The sequence below is a fragment of the Corvus cornix genome, chromosome 2, assembly GCF_000738735.6.
Source record: "Corvus cornix cornix isolate S_Up_H32 chromosome 2, ASM73873v5, whole genome shotgun sequence".
Lineage (NCBI taxonomy): Eukaryota > Metazoa > Chordata > Aves > Passeriformes > Corvidae > Corvus > Corvus cornix.
Window position 1 is genome coordinate 136,577,043 of NC_046333.1, and position 13,761 is coordinate 136,590,803.

Sequence of the window (13,761 nt, forward strand, 5' to 3'; positions counted from 1 at the left end):
AAATACGTACATGAGAACCCCTTCTGAAGCAGCTCCTAAGATGGGCATTTAAGCAAAAAGGCTCTTCAGAGAATCCCTTTGAGGAAGATTACTTTGTCTGATTCTAAAGGAAGAGATTGTCATCAGGGCCTGTTGATGTGCATCCAGGCTGACAGTTAAAAATGTATGTGAAAAACCCTGTGACAGAAAGGATGGCAGTGGATGGATCAGGGAAAGATGTTAATGAATTTTTGCCTGAGCAAAAACCATGCTTGGGTGCTATAGTCCTGTTCTGTATCCTCAGTCCGTTTCACTTGTCATGGGGATGATGTGTGGCTTGCTACAATGAGTGGCTTCCAAGAGGAAAGGATTGTCACCCCACCCAGGGACTGTGCAACACATGGTATGGGGTATCCCCAGAATCAGTAGATGATGCAGTAATATGGCTCAGAAATTAGTGAGAATAAGCAGAATCCAACTCCCAAGGCACCTAAAATCCTACTTTTGCTAATTAAAAGAGTATAAAAGGGATAGAAGATGTGATCAAGCTCTGAATACATTTTCTGTGAGGGCCAGAGGGAATTATTCTGATAAGAGGGGAAAATATAAAGGATGTTTTCTTGAGGTATTTATTATATTGTAATATGCACAGAGAAAAACTAGCCCTGAAGAAATAAAGGAGTTTTTTAAAATTGATTTCAGCATATTTCACCCTCTGACTAAACTCACCAAACTTCCCAAAATACCCTTTCAGGCCCATATAATCAGCAGTGATGTGGCTTCAGATGTACCTGTTGAAAGACAGTGAAGTTCAACACTTTCATTAGGAAGAATTTGTCTACATGAGAAAAGGGACATGGTATTTCACTTCATTTTCCTATAAGAGAGACTGTCTGAGCCATGCACTGGAGTTCAGGCCCTGACATTATTCACTTTCTATGCCTGTTCCAGTTATTGGAGTCTCAATGGCACAGCAAACCTGTCACTGTCATGTTAGTGAAAAAAGAGATGCAGTTGACACAGAATATAGGATTTGATCACCTTTGTGCTTGTGATGTGTGAATACAGTTCATTTTTTGCAGAAGTCATGCAGTGTTGTTCGTGCTCGCCCATGGCTGCCACATTCACTTTAAAACACCTGCTCTTTCGAGGGCATGATGATTAGTGAAGGTTCATTAACTGAAGATGTAGCTAATGACCACAGAGGAAGCTGTAACTATCTCAGGTTTTAGCCTGGGATGTGTCCCATGGCATTCTGACCTCTTTAGCTCAAATGAGCCACTTTTGATGCTCAGGCTGGCTGGGGTGCCTAAGCAGGGGGATGAAGGCACACAGTGAGAGGTTAATAAGCCCAGCATGGAGCATGGGGCCAGTGCTCTTCTCCTCTTGATCCCATCATCACCTCCATGACCCAGCTCAAGGAGTACAACCTTTCCATAGTATGTGGAACTTGTGGTTGAAGTGATGGCAGCCTCTAAAGCTGGACAATGAGAAAACTTGCACATGACAAGGCAGAAAAGTGCCCAGGCTTCTCATAAATTCTGCCAATTGAAGAGACTATCTGTCTAAGGAAGACTTTGAAATCCATTCTAGGTTTTCATCCTGAGTAGAACAATATTTCTTTGCATCATATTCTGGCTCTGGGGCAAAATGCATTTATATTTTCTGAACACTAAGAAGCATTCAGCTAGCTTAAATGATATGAAAGAGAAAGATGTATTTATGCCTCAAGGTTTTACTTCTCTTAATGTAAGACTTGTATTAAAAACACCCTCCACATTTAGGAGCCTGACAGTTGCCTGCATTTTGGCCCAGGGATTCACATCTTGGGGGTCTATAATGAGCTGGGGAACAGGAGAAGATATGCAGCAAATCATGTCTTTCTTTCCTGATGATCAGCAGTTGCACAGAGAGGTGGCTTTTTCCACAATTTTATCTCCTTGCAGTTTCCCAAGGCCCATAAAAATAATGATGAAGAGATCAGCAATCCAGTTACAATGGACTTAGGTTTTTTCCAGTGAGGAGCCTCTGGCCCTTTGTATTTTACAAAATAGAAGAACAAGAATATTAAAAAGGCACAGTTAAAAATGAAAAGATGCAAAATAAAATAGAGCTTGTCATTTAACTCCTGGGGTTTATTATACTTAGAGTGATCTTGAACATATATCTTTTTTTCTCCCTTGGCTCTCACTAGTATGCAAATAATGGAGAGAAAAAGATAAATGATTGCTGCAACTTTTGAAGTGCCTCAAATTTGCAATGACTTTTGGAAAAATGAGTAGACTAATAACCATCAAACACCAAGAGATGAGTTACATTACCCCCATTCATCTCCTGTATCTATATGAAGTTGTGCAGCAGATGGTACCCTCAGCTAGTCTTTGTTATGCTTGCTTTATTTACACACAAATTAATGGTTTCTTTACTTCTTTATTTTTTTTTGTCACCATCTCTCCTCAGACTTGGCAAGTGGAAAAATACAAATGATGTTGCACTACAGATATTTGCTACCATAAGTGAAGCTGCTGTGAACTCCACCTTCTTATTTCAGATGGGACATGGAAAAGTTAATGAGATCTCTTCTCCCTTTCCTCTAACGGTGCTTGTCTATCTATGAAGGATGATGCATGCCCAGATATTTTAGTGGAACACCTGAAATCAATATCAGAAATTATTTTAAGAGCAAATACTAAGCAAAGATAATAATGTAACAAATATTTTCTCTTTAGAGGGACTGAGTCTGTCACTTCTGAATGTGAAAATATTAACTTGCTCTAGTGATTTGTGCACTTCTTTTTTGGACTGATGCATGGACCACATACTTATTCAGAGGTTTCTCTACAAGGAAATAAGATCTACTGCTGAGCTGATATCAAAACCTGAACTAATAAGGCACACAATGTGTCTAATTATCCTGTACAATTACTCAGGGTTTGGTAGCCTTGAAATGCCCCAGAAAGAGAAAAAAAAAATAAATCCAGAGTGGAAGAATTCTTCCTACCATGTACAGAAATATCCAGAAAGTTTTATTCCTGCCACCTAGTCTGGGTCATCTCTGGTACGGATTTGTCTGATGACTAAAGGGTTGTTACCATCATCTTGTGCCAAGGATTGTTCCCAATCTGAAATTTCAGTGTCATCAGATATGACTGTGGATGTGCACCCTCTGTATTTGTATCAAAGCTGCATCTTTTGCCTCTCTGCACCTCTCTGATTGTTTCACCCTCTTTCGTTCTCTGCACCTCTCTCATTGTTTCACCCTCTTTCCCTCTTTGCCATCTATTCTGGTTGAAATTTTTGGGACAGCAGCTCTCATTTGAATGTGCATAGGTGAAATCCACAAGAATGCCTTTTTTTTATAGCAGCAATAGAACAGAAATACAGAAACATGCCCCAGCATGAGATTACTGTTGTTTCATTTCTCACATTCCCATTGAGCCCTCTAACAATTGCGTGGAACAACAATTAGTTTTAACACCTTCGTTGTTGCTGTTTTAACATTTTCACCTCTTGGGTATTAAAAATTCTCTCACAACTGTAGTTGATCATGGCTTTTTGAGCTCTCTCTCATCTTGCTGTTTTATCTGTTAATTATAGATATATATAGAAATTATAGGTTTCCATGTCAACAAGGTTTCTCTCTTTCCATCCAGCAAGTGAGCTCTTTTTGAAAGCTGGCCAGCTGGCTTTGGTTTTTCTACCTTGGCCTGAGTTTGTGGTGAAAGTAGAAGGCTTGTATTCCTTTTTAACTGTTTGTGTGGAGGTTGGCTGCATTGTAGTGAATGTGGGCATATTACCTTATATTCAATATTTGTAATAAGCAGAGGACAAAGGCAGCATCTTTCAGCCTTGGCTGTCCTCGGCTTCAAGCATGTATTTTGCGTACCACTGTAGTAGAGAAAAGAGGAGCAATCTCACACTCAAGAGTGTGTGTGGGGAGCTGTAACTATGCCTATGTTCTTCATAAAAAGTGAGATGCATATAGAGAGAAGGTTCAACAAATCTGTGCTCCCTGGTTTATGTAATTCTAAAATTTTTGAACCATATGTTCCATAAGAAATGTTCTCCATTTCAGAAACAACCCTTTAAAAATACCAGGAGAGTGGTGGAATAAAAAGAAAAATACACTTGGAAACAAAAAATACACTCAGAAACATTTATTAGGCTATTTTCCTGAGTTTGGCAGCTCTTGAAAGGAACCTGTTTCCAGTCAGTGTCAAATCAGGGATTTACAATCAGAAAAATATTTGTTCTATTCGAAACCAAATGGTTTATTGAGATAGAAAGGTGGCTGGCAAGTTGGAGACCAAGGCTGAGGCCGGTCAGAGCAGGGGCCAAGGCAGTTTGGTGGTGCAGCAGATCATGCTGGGGGTCATCTTTGGCACCAGAGGTCATGTCCAGCTCCCACTGACCATGAAGTACAAGGAGCACCTGGACGCCAGAGCCTGCTGGGAAGGGCAGTGGTGTAGGAGGGAAAGTGTGTCGTTCACCATCTGACAAGGTGAAAGGGAGCACTAAGGACAAGAAAAATAAACTTTTAATCATTCTGCAGTCTTTTGATTTGATTAATTTTATTATATTTGTAAAACGCTGTCTCTCTGTCTCACACCCCCTATATATATGTAGTTCTTGATACAGGTTTTGCCAAGCATCCAAGTGAAAGGCAGTAAAAGTGTGGGGCTTTCAAAATTTTGCCCTCTTCTCTGGAGCATGCTTGGGGACAAATGTTTTCACTCCTGCCTAAAGGAATAAAGAGTTAATAGATTAGCACTCACAAATGCAGGATGAAGCCTATGAATAAACTCTATGCCAATGCATTTGTATGAACAACTAATGTAGTTGCAAGCAAAATACATCAGAAATTAGAAGTGCAGGGCTTACAAGGATATTCATAAATGTAAATAGCTGTAGAAAAAAAAGAAATCTTTCAGAAACACAACCGAGGAAATGAAAAGATACAAGTAATTCAAACAAGCATCAAAGGCCTGAATTTCTGAGGAGCTGGTGCTAATGAAGAAACAATTGTCTTCACAGAGCAGCCATGCTAATGAACTGTGCTTTACAGATGATAATGAAGTATTTTTTATGAATGCCTAATAAAGACAAAACTGGTGAGACAATGAATAATAATGAAAACTGCAAATCTCTTAGAAATTAAAGGAATTGTGAACAAACATGCTTATGCCATACTGAGAGCAATAATTAGTTATGTTCTCTTTGCGTTTTCGAAAGCAAGAAATATAAAGTCCCAATTCTCTACAGTATTTAAGAACAAATTTAAACCAGAGCAGCAGATTAAATTTGGGTGGTAGCAGGCAGAAGAATGGCTTGGTATCCATGGAGAATAACATATATCCATAGACAACCAAATGCAGGGCCTTATATGAATAAGCATGGTGTATGGTTGTTATGCTGGACCATATGGGAAGCCAGTGGGCAAATCCACTGTGCTGTGTGGCTGGCACTGGGCAGGGTCTGCCCCAAAAGTTTGGTAATTGCAACTGCATAGATGCTGCAGACAAGGGTAGGAAATGGTTTGAAAACTCCCAAAATACAATGTGGTGTTTCCAGTCAGGCGGTCTACAGGATTAAAAGAATGTTCTCTGTGTTCTCTGAACGCAGAAAAGATCATACAGACTCCTGCTCACTGACTAGAGATTTTATGGTCAAAAGCTGTGAATTTAGGAAATATTAAAACTGCATATGCAATATTTTAAAATTTGTTAAGATTAAAGCATTTTGCAGCGCACTTAAAGATATTTTGTCAGCACCTGTAAGCATTGGGAGCAGTTACCTGGCATTTCTTTCCCCCCCTGACATTCAGCTGTATTATTAATCTCCTTGTATTGTTAAGGCTTCCGACTTTTGAACTTCTAGTAAAAATATTGTTCCTTACATCAACGTTGGTTCTAAACGCTCCTCAAAAATAAAATAAAGCTTATCAAGTGAAAAATCTCACAGAAAATAAGGCCAGAGACTTGCTAAGCTACCGCCAGGTGTCAGAGTCTGCCAGTGCTGGTTTCACAACAGCTGTCACAGCTGGAAATAAGGCATGGGGGGAAATGGGGAGGGAAGTGGGAGTGGTGGAGGGTTCGGGGGCTCAGGGGGCTGATGGGTGAGAGGGGGGTTGTTTGCAGTCTTTTTTGTAAACCTACTGTTCTCTAGACACATGTGTAGCATAAATACTGAGGCACTTAATATTCTTTCTTAAACACCAAAACCTCTTAAATGGGAATAACCTTATATGAATTATTATGGCTACCAAAGTAGAAACAAAAATGTATTTACCAGTTAAATGTAAAAAATGTATCATGTTAATGTGGAATTTAAAATGTTTTTACCGGGAAGCCACCAAGATTTTTCCTCTTGATGATGAATCATATTTTTTTTTTCTCCAAAAATTTCTGTTAGTTTCTGGACTTCCTTTTTCCCCTGTTATCTTGCAATATGATTTTGAAAGTTCATTTGATCACAGATTTTTACTCATCTAGTGATATGTTAAAAAAAAAAAGAATCTTCTACCTCTTCTTCCTATAAACTCCTTTTCTGCAGAGGAGAGCAGTGCTCACTCTCTGGGCCCATTTATGTTTTCTCCAGCACAGCATTTATCCTGTGCTGAGGAACGTAGGACTCAGCCTGTGAGTGGAGCCATTGCAGCAGCAGGGTCCTCGGGCCTCAAGAGGAGATGTGAGTACTTCTGCTGGTTTAGAGGGAGAAATTGTTCCACGTGAAGGATATCATGCTCACCTTACAAGAGACAGATTAGGCACTGAAAAAGCACTTCTTTCCAGAACACCTTTTCATGGGCTCATATGGCTGTAGGGATTCCCACTGGCCACAAGTACTACCAGCTTCTTTGAGCACGTGATAAACTGCAGGAGCACACTTAGAACCCACCAGGCACAGGGCCATATGTCTTATTAAAGATGAGAAGGTTTAAACTTGACCACCTTCTTAATCAGCTGTTTATGTTCTTTGCTGCCCTGGAGCCTCAGGTTTGGGTGTTTCTAGCAGTGAGTTTTTTAACTCTTATTTCTGCATCTGATCTAGGCCATTTGCTGGTGTTATTTAAGTGATCAACAGAGAAATGTTGTCATCTAGGAAATAATGTAGACTTTTTTCTCCTGTATTTAGGTATGGCTTCTTGGCTTCTTTATGCAGCCAATGAGGGTATGAAATAGCTACTGTTATTCTAAAATCAATATATACCCTTTTTCACATCACTGAAATACTTATCCTAGATGTCACTCTTTGCAGTCTATACTTTACATTTGTCAAAAAAAAAAAAAGAATATAATTCTGAGCTTCTTCTCAGCCTTCCAGTTGAGTGAGCAGCCACCCATCATGTTCTCCATTAAAACTGGATTGGATTGTGGCAAGGGGTGGGGGGGTGGGAGAGAGGTGTTCATTTTAATCTAATGAAAGCATCATATTAGGTACCCACTTTTCAGTCTGAGGGCAGCCTGGAAATGAATAGATGAGACTAATGCAATGCTAATGGCCTGTGAAAATGAACCTTCTATTGTGGTATTTTAAAGTTCCAAGTGTGTTCTCTTGCTTCTCTTGCTGTCTGAGTGCAGAATATGGGCACAGTGCCAAATTCACATGTCGAGTGAATTTGTTTCTTGTTTTCTCAGTACGTATAATGCAGGTGTGGGTCAGACTGCATTCATATAAGTTGGTAAGCAAATAAATAGAAATAAATGTAATGCACATATTTAAACTCAGAAGAGTTTTTATGGCAGTTGGGTGACTAGTAGAAATCAAGACTATAATTGCTAGTTATTACCTGTGTGTGTTCATGCTTAGGATGAGTAGACAGGACTTGGCACATGCTCATTATATGCCCAAAAAAGGAATACATGTGACATTTTAGATGTTGACAGCTTAAAAAATAGAGCAGGGTAGCCAAGAATTACAGTGTGACTTCAGTTATTTAATTTATTGACTGACTTGTCTAATGCCAAACTAAAGTGGTAAAGCACTTAGCTGAAGTAAGACAGATGGTCAGTAAATCAACATTTCTGTGGAGAGTGGTGCTTTAATCCATTTTTTCAGTTCTCATAGTTTTATTATCACAGTATTGATCCAAACATTGGATTTTGTATCAATTTACATCACCTGGTATGTGATCAGGATAAGAACAAATGTAATCTTTCTCCAAGAAAGATGCAATTTTAATAAGCCTTCTGGAGAAAACAGATATGGCAATTTTCATGGAAAAATAGAGGTCAACCCACGGTTTAAATACATATTTAAATCCTTTAAAAGCATTATTCTGCATACACATTTCTGTTACATTACCTTTAAAAACATTTTGTTCCTTGTTGCTTAGGAAGGTAACAATGATCCATAATGCAGAACCTCCTGTTTTGAGTGCCGCTGTACTAAATGGTACTAAACAGGCTGCTGCTAGCCCTGTTTTACAATTTTTCAAAAACAAAGTGTTTTAAGGTTTGGAGAGCTTTTTGTTCGTCACAATGAAGCATTCATATTGTTGTGAATCAGCAAGATGGAAAATGTTACAACTACATTTTTGTGACCAAGTTTACTGCCCAGGTGAGTCTTAGTCTCTGCCTTTTCCTGCTGTGGTTCTAATGAGTAGATAAGAACAAATAGGGTTTTTTTAACTGTCCTCCACATCTTGTATCCGTGCTCTGGGGCAGTACAGACCACTCGTGTAAAACAGGAGTTTTGGATGCCTGTGGCTGCTGGTGGGACTGCACCTGCACCAATGGCTCTACTTGGCCATGCCTGAAATGGGCATCCCTCGGCAAGGCACAGACCCAGTCATGGCCTGTGGGAGTGGCAAAGGTACAGCACACCGTGATATTTATGCAGTGAGTTTGACTGCAGTTTTATCTTATCTCTCTCCTCTGTAGGCATGACAGTTCCCAGTGTGGGCTGGTCTATGAGGCAGCCCAGGCAGGGATCTTCAGTGACTTCAGCTTTCTCCCCCAGCTTTCATTCTCTCACATAATACATGCAGCATTCTCAGTTTTTGTTTTACTTGCTCCGTGTTTTCTTTTTTGCAAATTATTTTTGGTCAGAAAAAGGGGATGCCAGAGTACAGCATGGTAATTGCAGTGAACTGCAATTCACCCCCAGGGCTTTCACTGGGAGGTAAGGAGAGCAGGACTGAGTTATATTGCACTACAGTGGTTTTATGTCCACACCAATTGTGTGCTAAACTCCTTCCATTTGGTATAGTCTCATTTCATAAAAAAAAATTAAAACCCCAACTTTTTTTAAGAATAAGAAACTCTCCTTTACTCTGGATTTTTGATAGAATATCAAAGCTACTCTAGAATACAGGCCTTTTGCTTTCAAGACATCCAAACAGTTTAACATCACCACTAAAATAATAAAAGTTGCAGGAAAGGTAAGATATTCTTAAAGCATCCTGGAAGTAGACTTTTATGAGCAGTTCTTGCAACAGGTTGTTGCAGATGATAAGAGTTTATGTGGGTTAAGGGTTGATTTGACAACTTCATGGAAGAGAAATCCCTTGGGGTTTCCTAAATGCACACAAATCACAAGTCCTGTGAAGTTCACGAGCTGCAAATGACTGGAGAGGACCCATAGGTCTTGTTCTTGTGCTTTTTCCTAGACAGCCATTTCTGACTTCAGATTGATTCAGTATGTTTGCTCTTATGTTCTGGCACTAAGAACAACCTGTAGAGCCAGGACAGAGGAAGGACTTCAGCCCAGAGCGTGAAGCACAGTGTCCTAAACCATCATAAGGGAGTGTGGTAGGAAACAGTTTCATAGACTCAAAATTTGTTTGTGTTGGGAGGGATTTTAAAGGTCATCTAATTCCATGCAGGGACATCTTCCGTGAGACCAGATTGCTCAAAGCCCCATCCAGCCTGGCCTTGAACACATCCAGAGATGGGGCACCTACAGCTTCTCTGGGCAACCTGGTCCAGCGCTCACCACACTTACAGTAGAGAATTTCTTTGTTATACCTAATCTACACCTGCCCTCTTTCTATTTAAAACCATTACCCCTTGTCCTATCACTACACCCACTGATGAAGAGTCCATCCCAGTCTTTCCCATAGGCTCCCTTTAAGGTTTCCCCAGAGCCATTTCTTCTCCAGGCTGAACAACCCCAGTCTCCCAGCCTGTCCTCACAGGAGAGGTGCTCCATCCCTCTGATCACCTTTGTGACCCTCCTCTGGACCTCTTCCAGCAGAACCACATCCTTGTGCTGAAGACCCCATAGTGGACACAAAACTCCAGGAGGGGTCTCAGAAGAGCTGAGTAAAGGCACAGAATCGTTCCCTCGACCTCCTGCCCACACTGCTTTGGAGGCAGCCCAGGATATGTTTGGCTTTCTGGGCTGCAACACAGATTGATGGGTCCTGTTGAGCTTCCCATCAATCAACACTCCTAAGACTTTCTCCTAAGAGCTGCTTCCAGTCAGTGAATTCCTCAGTTTGTACTGATATTTGAGACGTCTGCCACGAAGGTGTCAGACCTTGCCCTTGGCCTTGTTGGACTTTATGAGGTTCACCCAGGTCTGCCTGTCAAGGTCCCTCTGGTTGGCATCCTGTCCCCCTATTATCAACCACAGCTCTCAGTTTGGTGTCATCTGCAAACTTGCTGAGTGTCCACTCAATCCCACAGTCCATGTCCCTGACAAAGAGGTTAAATAATACTGTTCCCTCATGTTTCAGATTCCAAGAATTTCGATAACAGCCCCTGAGCACACCATTCATCACTGGTCTCCACACAGTGAGCCATTGACTGGCCCTCTATGAGTGGGATCTCCCACCAATTCCTTATCCACCTGTAGTCCACCTGTCAAATCTAATTATCTCCTTTTTAGAGACTGTCCAGGATCATATCAAGGGCTTTGCACAAGTCCAGGTTTCCAGGCACTGTGTGGTTTGGCTCAGACTTAAGAAGTTGCTGTATTGTGTGTTGCTGGTGGTGGTCTTCAGCAAACACACTAAAAAGAAAAAACACCCCTGAAAGTTCTTGCTCAAACCCAAACCAGCAGTGGTTTGCTTAAGAAAAACAATTTTACACATTCCCTGTAGGAATTAAGGCAGTTGCGTGTAAAACTAACATTTGTCTCTGTGCTAAGCTTCAGAAAGTATGGACTAACAGATTTTGGTTGTGTAACTTAACAAGCTATCAAATGCAACTCTCCTAAGTGTAAGGGTGATGAGATGGTGCTAAAACTGTTTATGCAACAGACCATGTCTCTGCTTTGACTAGTTTCCTGAATTGAAACTCAAGTAAAACAATAGGAGTTATTTTAAAATGAAAAACAATAGAGTTCTTTAAAAATGAAAAACAATAGGAGTTATTAAAAAATTACTGTATTCTAGAAGGAGTTTCCTGAGAAACAATCCCAACTGCATACACAAAGTAATGGCAACAAAAACTCCCTCCTCCTTATCCTAAATAATAAGTTGTTTTCCTTTTCTTACCTCTCTAAATGAAGAAAAGGAATTCTAAAAGAATTTTTTTTGCCTTCACTAATATCCATTATTAGCATTTAAATGATTCATTTTTCCTAGTAATTTTTCTTTGCTTATAATTTTGCACAGTAGAAAATTTTTGAGATTCAGAAAGCATTTGGTTATCATGTTCCTCCTCTGGCCAATAGATGGGACTCTTACCTCCGCTATCCCTTCTCTCTTTGATCTTATTGCATAGATAAAAATGCAAAAACCATTCTTGAAATCTGAAACATGACAGAATATGTTTCATCTCTGAAAAATGTATCAGCAAGGGACCTCTGCAGCTGTTGACATCTCAAATAATCCAGACATGCAGGAGATTGGAGATAGTAGAACCTGAGGTTAGAGCAGGTTTATCTTTCAGACAAAGTGTTTCATTTACAAAATAAAACCACTTGTTGTCTGGGGTTTTTACCTCTGAGAAAGGATGCATATTGTAAGAGCCAGGTAACATAATAAATAAGATACAAACCACCAAATAGGTCAAGTTAATTAGGGGATTCAATCATACTGTGTTCCTGTTGCCTTTTACTCTCAGATGTGAGATTGACACACGAATTGCTAAAGCATATTAGGAGCTGGCCTGCATTGGAATAGAAAAACTGGATTTTGTTGGAAAGCACTGCTTTGGGTGAGAGATAGTTCCAAGGTGAAATGGTTCATGGAAATATTTCTTTCCTCTTATTTCTGGTGAAATGTAGGTGGGTTTCAGCCTAATTGGAAATGCACCAGCTGCTGTGGCAGACCTGAGGACTCCTGTGTTCCAGCTTTCCTGGCTGAGAAGTTATTGGTGGAAATACTGAAATATTATCAGTGACATTTGGAGTCCGTGTCCTAGACTCGATGGCAGGGAGTCTGGGACCTCTTTGTGGCTCTTGTGGCATGTGGATAGTTCTTTTGCAGACAGTCAATGTCCGGGAGCTGAATGCCTGGAAAACCTACTGCAGTTAACATGGTGTTCAGAGATTGGCCCTCCAGGTTTAATTTTGATTGCTTTTCCTTTTTCCAGTGAAATGCTTTGATTACTTTAAGTTGTCCTTTTAGGTTTCAGAACAGAAAGGAGAATATGAGGTCCTAAAGTAGAACTTCAGTGTTCCACAGTGGAATGCATTTTATTTTCTAGCTCTCAAGATGGCTGTGAAATGGTGAGCAGTTTTGTCTTTGAGGGTGTGTTTCTCTCTGCTGCTCTTGTTGCAGCATTATCCCTCCACATTTCCTTTTACAGTGTTCCCGTGTGTCTGGTTCTCCTGTGTATTGTGCCTTGTGCCTTTGGCCTGAGCACCTTGGGGGATGCTCAGCAGTGGCCTGGAAAATATCACACATTAGGATACAAATGTGAGCATATGCAGCATGTGTGTGCAACAAATACACACCACTGCCCCGAGGGTATTTGCCCAGAATTGATCACACGGAAGGGGATGATGCCATCAGGCTCCAGCTGATGGTGTTGAAGTGTGAGATGGCCATCAGTCAGATTAAGCAGCAACCAGGGAATTGTGCATCACTTTTGACACAAAGAAGTCACACAGAAAAGAGATGTGAAAGGCACATTAAAAAGTTGTGACAGAGCTGAGTTTGACACAGCCAGAAACTGCCCCCCCAACAAAACCACCTCTGACCAGGCCAGACAGAGCATCATTCCTGAGGGTACTGCGGGGTGCCTGTGTCCACTTAGCAAGGGAGAGGACAGCAGCACTCTGGACAATGCATACTTGCAGCGTGCAAGCCTGAAAACACAGGGTGCTGGCATTTGTGTATTTATTAGCAGTTCATTAAGTGCCTAGAATGGATATTACTGGCATCATCCTAATTTTACAAGAGACTGTCAGGAGGCTTTGCCACAGTGTGTGCCTGGCTGGACCTTGTGCTTTGAACGCCCGCAGGCAGCTGGAGAGCACTAGCTGCACTCCTGGAGTGTGTCTCAGCTTTCATTTCATCCTGATGGAATCAGTTTCACACGGAAAGAACTCAGCACTCCAAAACCATTCCCAAAGCATGGAAAACAGGGGCAAATGGAAGTGCTGCTGACTCACCCAGCAGAGTGGTTAGTGCAATGTGCCCTCAGCTGAGCAGGCTATGTTACCATCACCTGGATGTCTCACCACCAGGTCAGAGGCACGAATGACCTACAGCAGAGGGGCAGTGAAAACCCTAGTGCTGAGCTGCCTGAAACCAGCACAGCTTTGCAGGTGGTGTGTCTGACTCTCATACCCATGTTTTGCTAGAAAAATGAATAATGATGTCATGTTTGCATTCTGTTTTGTAATAAAAATCCCAAATAAACGAGATTGGTATTCAGACTTACC